The 12,500-nt window shown below is 36.6% G+C and overlaps 1 pseudogene; it reads left to right on the forward strand.

The window, feature by feature from the left end:
- Positions 1-10,431: 10,431 nt before the first annotated feature.
- LOC115216879 lies at positions 10,432-10,551 on the forward strand (annotated as a pseudogene).
- Positions 10,552-12,500: the final 1,949 nt, after the last annotated feature.

A 12,500-nucleotide genomic window follows, 5' to 3' on the forward strand; every position in this document is an offset into this window, starting at 1 on the left:
ACAGGACACCTGGATTTGTTGAGAAAGTTAAGAAAAACGTTGAAGACAATCCAGGAAAAAACAATGAGGTCAACTGTACAAAACTTTCGAGGGCCAGAAAAAACAAAAATCGGAAATGTTGTGCATGAAGATATCAGATACAAATCTTTGATGACGAGAGGTCAATTCATGTCAGAAAAAAAAAAAAAACATAAGAAAACCGTTTAATCAGATCCAAAAGACTTTTGAACAATTTCAAAAATCCATCAGAAGATGGTATGATTTGGTTTTTCTCAAATAAGAAAAATCTTTGACAAGGACCAGAAAACTAACAGAAGAAATGACAGGTGGCTATGTGCAGAATTTTCTGAGGTTCCAAGTGTGATTTACACAACATTTCCTGCAAGTGTCATGGTTGTAGGTGTTGTTGGCAATGAAGGACATGTGATGCCTCCTCACCTTTTTTCCGCAAGGCCTTAGGGTGAATGCTGCTACGTATATTGACATTCTGAATAAAGTTGTTAAGCCTTGGATCAACAGTGTATTCGATAGAAGACCTTGTGTCTTTCAATAAGGTTCTGCTCCATCACACAAGAATGGTGGCTGACAATTTGCATGATCACATCACCCCAACATTTGACCGCCTAATTCCCCAGATATCAATCCACTGGACTAATATGCGTGGAGTACCATTGAGAAAAATGTCAATGAACACCCCCAAAGCACCACAGATTCTTTGAAAGCCACTAGAGTTCAAGTCATGTCCGATACGAACAAGGACCGATTAATCCGAGCATTTAAACGATTTTGGCCCAGTGTGGAGGTAGTTATTGATATCTATGGTGGTTTCCTTGAATGAAATTATTAAACTGATAATTTAGCTTTATGTTTATGTTATTTTTATAGAAATACATTTTTTCTCTTATTATCTTGGCATTTTAAAAAACCCATAAATCTCTCCTCAAATACAGTCCACACCCCGTATTTTGCTTCCAGTCTATGGGGATTGCAATATATCATAGTGTGCTCATTTAATCATTTTCCTTTGAGATCAGTATTTGTATTTTAATATTTTGATTTCACACCTTTCTGGCTGGTATTTCAAAATGTTGGTATACAACTAAGCATCTCAGTACTTTCCAGTGTAGATGCGTTTTTCTTGACTACGACTTGGCGAAATACTTGTTTCAAATTTTAGCATAATGCAAGCAATATTATTGTAGTAGAATGTGCCAGTCGATTTCATGGACCTCAGTGCTCAACTATTATTCATTTTATCGGTCTCGAAAGACTCAAAAGTAAAGTCAACCTCAGTGTCTTTAGAATCCAGAATGTAAAAAGCCAGGAAAAAGGCCGCTGAGCGTTTTGTCCGGCACAATAACAATTTTGCCAATATTCACATATTCTACAGTTAGTTAATGGATTCGGCTTGATTACTAGCACGCATGGTTTAATATACCGCTTTCAGATATACTTCAATCATATTTTCGCCTCTTGTAGCTTTTAGACAGAGTGGTGATCTTTTCCTTGTACACTGTTCAGTTTTATCATGTATTAACCATGTTAATTTATTTCTTACCATCTTACTATAACAGCTCAATTTTGAGTATAATTTCCAGGATTTTCAAGATTTCATTTGTTTCTTCATTTGATGGGTTTTCGTCATTAGTTCAGAACTCGACGGCTGCATTTAAGACAAGAAATACCTTTTAATATCTTCGTATTGTTTTTATATTAGACTTTTTGTTTTATTCTCACAGTCGGCTTTGAAGAAAGAAGTTTCTAAAGTTATATTCGAGATGTTTCCACATATTCAGTCTCATTTTCAAGAATTGATACATTGGATGTATGTATAATTTTTTTTTTTATAAATTGCTTAAATTAATGCAGACTTCATCACCAAAGAGAGGAAGAATACTTCGACCCCAGTGCTCAACTGGTACTTATTTTATCAATCCTGAAGAGATGAAAGGCAAAGTCGAATCCGGCGACATTTGAACTCAGAACGGAAAGACGGACGACCCACAAGTAAATATCGAAAGTAGATTCGAATTCATCATTCATAAGATGCTCGTTAAAATCATATCTCTTTCAATCATTTCGTTACATTTGACGGCCGATATTTACTATGAAAGGTGAAATCATTTTGTCAAGGAAGTGCGATTGGGCATAGGGTTAGGATTAGGGTGAGGCTATCGTCAATGATCATGTGGAACTTCATTATCACCGCCATCATCGTTTTCAGTGTCATAATCATGACTATCGTCTTGCTGTCGTTGTCATCCTCATCATCATCATCATCATCACCACCATCACCACCATCATTTTCATTTTCATTTTCTTCTTCTTCTTCTTCTTCTTCTTCTTCTTCTTCTTCTTCTTCTTCTTCCCCATTTTTCTTTTTTCATCATCATCATCATCATCATCATCATCCTCATCATCATCACCATCATTTTCTTCCTCATTTTTCTTTTTTCATCATCATCATGATCGTCATCATTATCATGATCATTATCACGATCATCATCATCATGATCATCATCACGATCATCATCATCATGATCATCATGATCATTATCATGATGATTATCATCATCATCTTCTTATTGTTGCTGCTCACCTCTTCCTCCTCAACCTCTTCCACCCGCTTAACATGAACGTCGTAAATTATAGGATTTCTGTAGCATCGTCCCATAATTATGTCTTACGAAACCTAATAATACCACGGGCCACTACGACTCACAGAAAGGATGTTGCCTCCAGGGTTTCCACGCTCATCCGCCCTCAAAGTGCAAACTGTTAACACTAGTACAATAATAGTAACATGTCTAATGATGAGAAAATCTATATCCTGCCAACGTTATTTAAATAATATAATAATAATAATAATAATAATAATAATAATAATAATAATAATAAAAATAAAAATAATAATAATAATAATAATAATAATAATAAATAATAATAATAATAATAATGATAATAATAATAATAATAATAATAATAATAATAATAATAATAATAAGTATGAATTAGCCCGGCTATGGAAAATGAAGAAGGTGAAGATAGTGTCAATTATTGTTGGGTCCTTGGGAACAGTATCAGAAGGCATCAAGAAGAATATAAGGGAAATTTGAAATAGAGTGCCCATTAAAGCTGCTTCAAAAGACGTGTCTCTTTGGCACGGCCAGAATAATCAGGTAAGTATTAGATAGCTGAAAAGAGCGAATAGCATGGAACCATAGGCTGCTGGTAGTAAGCCCGCTACACATGCAACGACGACGAAAATGACGATGATGATGATGGGGACGATGATGATGATAATGATTTCTTTATTAACTATGGAGACCAGAGATGACGGTAACATTTACAGTTATGTGTGGGGCCTTCCATAAATATAAGGGGATAGAAAGGGAAAGAGGGGTGAAATAAGATAAAAGCATATATGGTATACAAAATATGGGAACGCATAAATAATACAGTCCTCCTGATTCAGGATAACTTCCAACTAGGGCCAGCAAATGTACCCTACTGATCCAGAATCTTTCTAACCACCAAAAGTTCGAGTCCTCTTATAGTGTTGGTCTCCACACTACAGGCGCATGCGTAAAATGGATCTATTTATCCTATGTATTTTTGCTGCGGTCACTCGTTTTTACAAATTCACCGGAAGAGAGCATTTCCCTCTCCACGTTCACTCACCTTTCCAAATGAAAGTTATTAAAGCTGATGAAGGCTTGCCTAGTAAGTTTTCTTTCCTCGATACTTTTAGCTTCATCCACCACACAACCTCTTGCGATAGGTTTTAGAGAGGTGGTTGCCACCTGTCCCAAGGTAGGTGGTATCGTAACAACGACATTCCGAAATAAATCAACATAGCAAAAGTGCTCGGACACTTCACAAGTGATTGTATCACGGCTTACTCGCTCTGCGCTCCCTTCAACCCAGCGGCACCTCCGTGCCTCTAGAGCTTACCTGAAACCAGCAATGTTCCCTTCCTACTCGGTAACACTGGCAATTTAGGACTGATCCGTGTTAGTTTCCAGCCCTCAATTCTTCCGAAACGGATAGGTTAGTTCGCCCTCTTCGATGCCCAACGTTTCTCCGATCACTCTTCACTCTTATCCTAAACTAAGTCTGTATATATTGCTAATGTAGAGCCTCTACCGACCGCATTTCTTGACTGGTAGAAGACGATGAGCGCCTCACGACATCCCAGGTTCCAGGGTCCCTAATTTAGGAATAGGGCTAGCAATTTTGAGTGGAGGGTGAATGTTATTTGAATGTTATTTTCTCTTATCAACCCCAGATGGATGACATGCAAGTTGACTTCGGTAGGATTTGAAATTAAAACGTTAAGTTTCCAAATGAATTGCAGCAAAATATTTTGTCCGACACTCTTACAAGAACAATGACAGCCGTTCAAGAATTTGGACCTGGAGATCTCCATTTCCAGCGACTTCGAGGGCCACCTCTCAGTGGTGTCGGGCGTCAACGAAGATCCCTCGATTACAACAACACGACCAAAGTTTTTTTCCTAAGGTCTGGGGTCTCCTGCCCCTATGCCCTAGACCATTACCTAATCACCCTTACCTGTCTTGTTGCTTAACAACAACAAGAACAATGACAACAATAGCAGTAGCAATAACAACACCAACAATAACGACAATAACAACAATAATACCATTAACAATGGAAACATTAATGATAATAGAAATAATCATATATAGCTCAATAGCAATATATATCTAATGTTACATTGTGAACTTGTATATCAGCGTAAAAGCACGTATATCGTGATAACAAAAGTGTCCATTTGACAATAACATATTTTCTATAGCAATAATATTTATTATTTTCAGTATCAGAATCTTAATATTTCGGCCACAGGGTTTTCAGTTCTAAATGTAATGTAAGACGCTTAGAAGCCCCACCACATACATACCACCACCAAAACCAGTACCACCACCACCACCACCATCAACAACAGCAAGAACAACAGCTGCTACTACTACTATCACTACTATTGCTGCTGCTGTAACAACATGTATAATGTTTTGCTGTGAGAAGCATTGTGGGCGTCGTCACTTACATGCCCCTTTTCTCAAGACATGGAGAAAAGTTAAGCGAGGGGTTAGCAATCAATTTTCATAGATTGAAAATGAAATCTGATACGCATCAGAAATGTATTAGGTCGGAGTGTTATGCAATTCAGAATCAAGTGAAACATTGAAAGGCGACGAAGAAGAAGAAGAAGAAGGAGGAGGAGGAGGAAAATTTTGGCTAAAATTCTAAAGCCGTGACTCGATAATATCACAAGAATGCAGACATTTCCATGTAGATTTCCAGTGACGCTCTGCGCTCGGAGTTCAAATCATACACAGCCAGCCTAATTGTTTTTCCCATCCATTCTGGTATCGATAAAACAGAAGTTTAGAATCACGTTAATTCGCTTTTCACTTTTTGGACGAAATTAGCAATGCTCAGATAAGGAACCTACGGTGTATAAACCACGGCAAACTCTAAAATTTTGATGCGAAGCCATTATAACGTTTATGGTGGAATCATTTAATAATCGCATGGAATATAAACTACAGAAATTAGATCATTTGGAAGCGTCTCAGTGGATTTCAGACGAATATGAATTAAATATGTGATGATCCCGAAGACATTTCTTATTTCTTATTTTGTCTTTCATATTCCTATCTTCACAAATCTATGGAAATGATTCTTGAAGATAAATATTATGTGCCAAGTTAAACTTAAGAAATGTAGAAGTCTTTATCTATCAAATGTCGGAGAGTGAATACATATCGACTTCCGCCATATTGTTATTATATTTTTGATGCTCATGGAATATAACTTCAGTGTAACCATTTACAACTACGCAGATTTCAGAATGGACCAGCTCTTATCTCATCCTTGGCATTATACTGTATATGCAGCCCAAAAGGCATTATTCTGCTGCTTGGCTACATAGCTGTAGATACGTCTCGGAGCATAGTTGAAAGTTTAGGCACCTCTGTAAATAGATTAGTGTTTCACTGATTAACTGTGTTGTAGTACGTTCATTTTATGAGAATTGCAATAAAATAGGTTTTGGCCATACAGTCGTATGAGTTTGCACATATTTAGTATAACAATAACAGTACTACCACGATCACAGTACATAAGTAGAAAGCATATTTTATTTCACTTGTTAACACTTTCCCAGGTGAATGCGTAATAAGTCGTGTAGAAGAGTTGTAGTATACGTCCATTATTTATATATAGGTTCAACTTGATATAGTGGAGGCGCGTGACTTAGTGGTTAGGGTGTCAGCACCATGATCGTAAGATTGTGGTTTCGATTCCTGGACCTGGCGACGCGTTATGTTCTTAACCGAAACACTTCATTTCACGTTGGTCCAGTCCACTCAGCTGGCAAAAATGAGTAACGCTGCGATGGACTGGCATCCCGTCCAGCTGGGGAACACATACGCCATAGAAACCGGGAAACCGGGCCCATGAACCTGGCTAGGATTTAAAAGGGCGCATTTATATATTTTATTTCAACTTGATATACTTATCATTTTCATTTACTTGTTTCAGTAATTTTACTGCGGCCAAACTAGAGCACCGTCTTTAGTCGAACAAATCGACACTAGGACTTGTTCTTTGTAAGCCTAGGGCTTATTCAATCAGACTCTTGCTGTACTGCTAAGTTACGGGGACGTAAACACACCAAAGTCAGTTGTCAAGCGATGGTTGGGGGAACAAACACAGACACACAGACACACACACCCCTACATACACACACACACACACACACACATATATATATATATATATATATATATATATACAGGTGACTTCTTTCAGTTTCCATCTAACAAATCCACTCACAAGGCTTTGGACGGTCCAATGCTATTGTAGAAGTCACATGCCCAAGGTACCATGCAGTGCTGTGGAACTGAACCCGGGACCATGTGGTTGGGGAGCAAGCTTCTTACCAAACAGCCACGCCTGTGCCTATGGAAAGCTGTATTAAGATTCTGTTTTATGGAAAACTTTAGGAAGTGGAGACATATACAAGTTAACATTAGCATGTGTGGTCATTGAATCGGACACATTTAATTTACCTCATCAAACAAGATAAATAGGAATCTGATATTTCACAAAATTTAAAGAGGCATTGAAATGGCGGAATTTGTAAATAACATTTTATATCCTTTCATATCCCTACATTTCGGTTGATCGAATTTCAGCGTCAAGCATTAAAATCACTATACCTGGGAGAAATTACAATTATTTAATACAGGAAAACCACTATTAGTTATTTAATATAGTGGTGCTTCGTAAGATGTAGCATAAATCTTTAGAATAGGCACCAGCGAGTATTCCAACTTCAATGGAAGATATCAATGCACAGCTGATAAATACAAGAAGGGAATGGCAAATTAGATGCATTCTGATTTGCTTAAAACTGAATGCTGGTAATTTAGATATTTGAAAAGAGAAAATCTCCAACAATAGACATGTAATCATCAGATTTACATAATATCATGTAATACAGATTGAAGAATTAACGGATTACTTCTAAGAGTTATTACAAACGACTGCAGGGTGTACGGGGTAGATCTAATTTTAGCTGGTCATAAATGGAAAACAACTTCACCTAATGTCAGCATGCTCCAAGTTTGAACTTTATCATTTCTCGTTTACATTTATAAAGATATGGACAACATAATCGTAGCAAAACATAACAAAACGTATCTGACACCATGAACATAGCTAGACAGAGGAAAACAGAAAAACAGATCTGACAGCATGAACATAGCAAAATAGAGAAAAACATATCTGACACCATGAACATAGCAAAACATAGCAAAACTTATCTGACATCATGAACATAGCAAAACAGAGCAAAACATAGAAAAACAGATCTGACAGCATGAACATAGCAAAATAGAGCAAAGTATAGCAAAGTATTTCTGACACCATGGATATAGCAATACATATGTGATACTAGAAATGGAACGAAACACCCTGATTGTGGCACTAGTTACAACTATGAAGCATCAAACGTTGGTTTCTTGTGCATCACTGTTACCTTCGTGTTCAGGATAAGGAACGATTTGAAGATTTCCAATGAAATGTGTATTTCTTGACCACCAAACGTCTTCAAAATGTTCGAACTCCAGCAGTATGGTTGAAACATCATCTACAACAATTCAGCACATCGTTCGCGGATGTTGGTGGGCAGTTCCAGTGGCACAGCGCAGTATGGGAAATGTGGCTCAACTGAGATATCAGGTGCACATACTAACTGATGAGGAAATTGCAGTTGATGACCTGCATGACAGAGCAAGTCGGTCAAACTATATGACCAAAAGCAACACACGGACTTATAGTTTTCTGGATTTGAAGTAACAACTGGATTACTGCGTGTTGGGCATCGTTCAGACGGTTGAATTCATCGACATACTCAACGTCAAATGACACGTCCGGGGCTGACGCTCTATGTGTCATGTCTGCATGGACAGGATCGATCTAATCTGGACATATTGTCACCTCCAGCACACCACGCTTTTATTGAATGGTTGCTGTTTCCGGTGTTTCTATTAGAACGTATGGGATAATTCTTGTATTTTCAGTTCCCTGTTTTTTAAAATTTAGTTTTATTCTGGTGGAATTTTGCTGCCTGTACAGCGTAAAATCGTCTATTATTTTGCCTGATGAATACACATATATATATGCATATGTATGCATGCATATATGTGGGTATATATGTATCTATCTATATTTATGTATATAATTTATCCAAAACACAAGTAAAAAACGTGAGAGCGTGGTACATGCAAATTATTAACAGACACTCAGGGTAGGTTTGCGTTTCGAGCAAAGCTCTTCTTCAGAAACAGGAAACAGAGGAAAGTCCAAGAGAAAAAGAAGGCGGAGGAAAAAATCGCCAACGATCCTCATGTAGTTATATTATGAAACACACACACACACAGGCACTCACACACACACACACACACACCACACACACACACACACACACACACACACACACATATGTATGTATGTATATACTCGACACTTTCGTCTCCTGAGACTTGAATTTTTGCAACTTACTATCGATTAAATAGAGAAAAACTATATACTCCTGTATTAAGTTCTATTTCCCCTCTTGTCTTATCAATAGATAGATAGATATTCTTGAGTGGACGGTACTAGAAAATGAAGGCCTTCGATGACATTTTGTAAAGACCTTTTCATATCACTTTAATGAGGCCTTCATTTTCCATGTATATTTTATACGCCAATTAATATAATAATGAAAATATTTATGGTATTACACGGTAATGAAGAAATCGTCAATCCTACATTGATAATCACTAATTTATGTACAAACGTGGAAAATAATATGCAGCCTGAAAACATTGTAGTTTATGTCAATATCTGCAATTCCCTATGATTGTACGCCAGAGTATAGAGTATTTGTATCTAAGCCTTTTCTTTTGTTTGGATATTGTAAACGCAAGAGATATCGGACATTGGAAAAAGCTGGATTGATCGAGAGAGAAGAAGAACATGTAAGAGAGAAAGTGTGAGATAAAAGAAAGGAAGGCAGATACTGAATGAAACTTAGGAATGAGAGATAGAGCAAGAAAACAGCATTATACAATATGGTTAAGCTTTATTTTCATATAACATTTTATGTTAAGTAATATACGACAGGCTGCAATGAAAAATCATGTTTTCATTTTATAGAAATATATACGTTGTAATATTCAGAAATATTTGTATTTCATATCATGATACTGAACGCAGTATGCAGTAATGTAGTATCCTGTTTCATAATATGATATTGCCGCATTTATTCATAATCCGATAGAGTTTCGATTTCCAGTAATCTCTGTATTTTATACTATTTCACAGTTTTTTTTTAATCAACAGTTAGATTATTTCACAGCATGATATAAAGTGTTGTTTACAGTAATATGTACAACATATAATTTGATGCAGATTGGAGTTTATATGAAATATTGACAACATTATCCAAATATCATATACATTGCAAGTTACAGGACATCGACCTCATGCTATCCAAGTATTTGATTATTAACGTTTTTGTCTGCATCAAAACGTTAGTAACTAAATCAAGGCGATCTGAGAAACGTTGCTGCAGGATATAGTTATTTATTTCTAGCCCAAATAGATTAAAAGAAACTTCACTAAAACGGTCAGGCTTTTTTTCTCCTTTGCAATTGCATCGTGATAACGCTCTTCCGTGTAACGAGGTGTTTCCACTGAAACTGAGATGGCAATATAATCATGAACCTAACTTTTGCTTCGTGTAGCGTTACAAAAGACGTTTTTTTTTTAACTCTGAATCTGAAATAGTTTAAGTTCGTTTCTTCTACCTGCAAGTAGTTGTCCACTGTCCATCGTTGCCGCCATGCAGTCGAGGACTGGCTATGTCACGTTGAAAGCACCGGTTCACGTCCGATCACCGAAGTTAAGCAACGTCGAGACTAGTTAGTACTTAGATGGGTGACCGCTTGGGAAACCTAGATGCTGTAAACATCACACATATAGGCGTAGGAGTGACTGTGTGGTAAGTAGCTTGCTTACCAACCACATGGTTCTGGGTTCAGTCCCACTGCGTGGTACCTTGGGCAAGTGTCTTCTACTATAGCTACTATAGCCTCAGGCCGACCAAAGCCTTGTGAGTGAATTTTGTAGACGGTAACTGAAAGAAGCCCGTCGTATATATGTATATATATATATTATATATATATATATATATATAATATATATATATATATATATATATATATATATATATATATATATATATATATGTATATGTATATGTTTTTGTGTCTGTGTTTATCCCTCAAAAATCGCTTGACAACCGATGCTAGTGTGTTTACATCACCGTAACTTAGCGTTTCTGCAAAAGAAACCGATAGAATAAGTACTAGGCTTACAAAGAATAAGTCCTGGGGGTCGATTTGCTCGACTAAAGGCGGTGCTCTTGCATGGCCACAGTCAAATGACTGAAACAAGTGAAAGAGTAAAAGTTGTTATTGACATTTTGTTTTGCAGCACTGTAACCATATTTCATCTATATCCAATTATTCTTCATCCAGTAACTAGTACATCGACTTGGCTGACTCGTTCATAATAATATGGTGATATGAATTTAACACGTTATAAGATGTGGTAACCAAATTTGCACTGATAGTATTGGGTGAGGCTAAATCGGTTACATCGACCCCAGTATTCAACTTATTTTATAGACTCTGAAAAGCAAAGTTGACCTCGGTAGAATTTATCTCAGAATGTAAAAAAAAGGACGAAATACTGCTAAGCAGTTTTCTCAGTGCTCTAAAGATTATGCCAGCTCACCTTAATTTTCTCCCATGATATTAAAAGTAAGACAGATTTCTTGAATAAACAGGGAAGTCTCAACCAAATAGTACGAAACAGCACAGCTCCTTCGTCTACTATTGATAAATTAAAGCATATCCCATCGACAAACCGATTTCTTGTAAACTGTTGGGTCTTGTCTATATTCCTTTCGTGTTTGTTTCACCATCACTTCCATTTAACTATTATTAGTTTCTCATCTAATCGCACAAAGATAGGCTCTACATTTTGGAATGCAGCTGACACTAGCTTGGTGACTATGCCCAGGTTCTCCACTTTTTATTGAATCAATGAAACTAACTTGCGTAAATTATCTTTCGCTTTCTTCAATTGTTGCTTAACAGAAATGCTATGCCGAATCTGCCCATATACTTTTAACCAAAACATAACTCGACTGTGTGGGCAAACTATACAAAATTGATATAACGTGGATCCCTGAAAGGCTTACGTTAAGCTACTTCAAGAAACCTCGTTGATGAAGGTTCTGTACTTTATTTCGCATGACAGCAATTTTTAAATACGATGTTTCAGAGCTTTGTTTCAGAAAACTGACTTATTAAAAATTCTAATCAAAGAATGATATTCAGTATTTGATTCAGAAATTGTTATTTCTCTATTACATCTCCCTTCTGGCTATATCGTGCTTGACTCATATTCACAATATTACGTTATCTCGTGATACTTATGTCACTTCTGTTTCATTTTATGTTCTCTCAGCGGCTCTTATGCCATCTTTTGTTCCCCGTGCAGTTCTTTGTTCTCCAGTTTCATTTGCTAATCTTGTAACAGCTCTTTGTCTTAGATCATCAATACATTAGTTACTTTACTCTTGACTCATAGCAAATACGACTCGTATTATTGGCCTTCTTTGCCAAATCTCTTCTATTTTTCTTTCTCTTTGTTCTTTCGTTTTCCTTTGCACACTAGCTGTTGCTGCTGTGTTTTGCTAGTGCTCCGATTATTTCTTTCAATTCTTTCTATTTCTTATTTCTTTTATCATTATTAATAAGTTGTATATATTCAGTAACGTTTATTCCAATTTCATTTTATTTCACTCTCTCACAAGAGTTATTGAAACACAGATTACGCTTTCTTATTGC

Source organism: Octopus sinensis, linkage group LG10 (genome assembly GCF_006345805.1).
Source record: "Octopus sinensis linkage group LG10, ASM634580v1, whole genome shotgun sequence".
NCBI classification, from domain to species: Eukaryota; Metazoa; Mollusca; class Cephalopoda; order Octopoda; family Octopodidae; genus Octopus; species Octopus sinensis.